This window comes from Arachis stenosperma, chromosome 4 (assembly GCF_014773155.1).
Source record: "Arachis stenosperma cultivar V10309 chromosome 4, arast.V10309.gnm1.PFL2, whole genome shotgun sequence".
Taxonomy (NCBI): Eukaryota; Viridiplantae; Streptophyta; class Magnoliopsida; order Fabales; family Fabaceae; genus Arachis; species Arachis stenosperma.
The window spans coordinates 7429482-7432040 of record NC_080380.1 but is presented as its reverse complement, the minus strand read 5'-3'; the positions used below and the strand labels follow the sequence as shown (position 1 = coordinate 7432040).

Sequence of the window (2559 nt, the reverse complement as noted above, 5' to 3'; positions counted from 1 at the left end):
ATCTTTTTAATTTCTAATTTCAAAATCTTTTTCAAAAATCACTTGGTTTCTTTTCCACTTTGATTTTCGAAAATCAATTGATGTTTTTCAAAAATGTTTTCAAAGTATTTTAATTAATTTTCGAAAATCTTCTTCCCTCCTTCCCACATCCTTCTATTTATGGAGTGCCACTCCTTCTCAATGCACAATTCGAACCTTATCTAACTAAAGTTCGAATTTATCTTCTCCTTCTTCTTTCTATTTCTCTTTTCCTCTGACACTTAAAGGAATCTCTATACTGTGACATAGAGGATTCCACATTTTCTTGTTCCCTTCTCTTTCATATGAGCAGGAGCAAGGACAAAGGCATTCTTGTTGAAGCTGATCCTGAACCTGAAAGGACTTTGAAGAGAAAGCTAAGAGAAGCCAAAGCACAACTCTCTTTAGAGGACCTGACCGAATTCTTCAAGGAAGAAAACATGGCAGCAGAAAACAACAACAATGCAAACAATGCAAGGAAGGTGCTGGGTGACTTTACTGCACCTACTCCTGATTTTTATGGGAGAAGCATCTCTATCCCTGCCATTGGAGCAAACAACTTTGAGCTTAAGCCTCAATTAGTTTCTCTAATGCAACAGAATTGCAAGTTCCATGGACTTCCAATGGAAGATCCTCATCAGTTTTTAGCTGAATTCTTGCAAATCTGTGACACAGTCAAGACTAATGGGGTTGACCCTGAAGTCTATAGACTGATGCTATTCCCTTTTGCTGTAAGAGACAGAGCTAGAATATGGTTGGACTCTCAACCTAAAGAAAGCCTGGACTCATGGGAAAAGCTAGTCAATGCCTTCTTGGCAAAATTCTTTCCACCACAAAGATGGAGTAAGCTTAGAGTGGAAGTCCAAACCTTTAGACAAAAGGATGGAGAATCCCTCTATGAAGCTTGGGAAAGATACAAACAATTAATCAGAAAATGTCCTTCTGACATGCTTTCTGAATGGAGCATCATAGGTATTTTCTATGATGGTCTCTCTGAACTATCTAAGATGTCCTTGGATAGCTCTGCAGGAGGATCTCTTCATCTGAAGAAGACGCCTACTGAAGCTCAAGAACTGATTGAAATGGTTGCAAATAACCAATTCATGTACACTTCTGAAAGAAATCCTGTGAACAATGGGACTAGTCAGAAGAAAGGAGTTCTTGATATTGACACTCTGAATGCCATTTTGGCCCAGAATAAAATATTGACTCAACAAGTCAATTTGATTTCTCAAAGTCTGTCTGGAATGCAAAATGCACCAAACAGTACTAAGGAAGCTTCATCTGAGGAAGAAGCTTATGATCCTGAGAACCCTTCCATGGAAGAGGTAAATTACCTAGGAGAACCCTATGGTAACACCTATAATTCTTCATGGAGAAATCACCCAAATCTTTCATGGAAGAATCACGAGAGACCTCAACAAGGTTTCAATAACAATGGTGGAAGAAACAGGTTTGACAATGGCAAGCCTTTTCCATCATCTTCTCAGCAACAGACAGAGAGCTCTAAGCAGAATAATTCTGACTTAGCAACCATGGTCTCTGATCTGATCAAAACCACTCAAAGTTTCATGACTGAAACTAGATCTTCCATTAGGAATTTGGAAGGACAAGTGGGTCAGCTGAGCAAGAAAATTACTGAACTTCCTCCAAGCACTCTCCCAAGTAACACTGAAGAAAATCCAAAAGGAGAGTGCAAAGCCATAAACATGGCCGAATTCTGGGAGGAAGAAGAGGCAGTGAACGCCACTGAGGAAGGCCTCACTGGACGTCCACTGGCCTCTAATGAGTTCCCCAATGAGGAACCTTGGGAATCTGAGGCTCAGACTGAGACCATAGAGATTCCCTTGGACTTGCTACTGCCTTTCATGAGCTCTGATGAGTATTCTTCCTCTGAAGAGGATGAGTATGTCACTGAAGAGCAAGTTGCTAAATACCTTGGAGCAATCATGAAGCTAAATGACAAGTTATTTGGAAATGAGACTTGGGAAGATGAACCTCCCTTGCTCACCAAAGAACTGGATGACCTGTCTAGGCAGAAACTGCCTCAAAAGAGGCAGGATCCTGGGAAGTTTTCTATACCTTGTACCATAGGCACCATGACCTTCAAGAAGGCCTTGTGTGACTTAGGGTCAAGTGTAAACCTCATGCCCCTCTCTGTAATGGAGAAATTAGGGATCTTTGAGGTGCAAGCTGCAAAAATCTCACTAGAAATGGCAGACAACTCAAGAAAACAAGCCCATGGACTTGTAGAGGATGTTCTGGTTAAGGTTGAAAACCATTACATTCCTACTGATTTCATAGTCCTAGAGACTGGGAAGTGCATGGATGAATCCATCATCCTTGGCAGACCATTCCTAGCCACAGCAAAGGCTGTGATTGATGTTGATAGAGGAGAGTTGATCATTCAAGTGAATGAAGAATCCATGGTGTTTAAGGCCCAAGGATATCCCTCTATCATCATGGAGAAGAAGCATGAAGAGCTTCTCTCAAAACAGAGCCAAGCAGAGCCCCCACAGTCAAACTCTAAGTTTGGTGTTG

General features: G+C 41.1%; 1 non-coding gene across 1 annotated transcript; it reads right to left on the bottom strand.

The window, feature by feature from the left end:
* Positions 1-863: 863 nt before the first annotated feature.
* Positions 864-971, bottom strand: LOC130978566 (small nucleolar RNA R71). Its single transcript, XR_009086190.1, has one exon. It is a non-coding gene; the product is annotated as a small nucleolar RNA R71 (small nucleolar RNA).
* Positions 972-2559: the final 1588 nt, after the last annotated feature.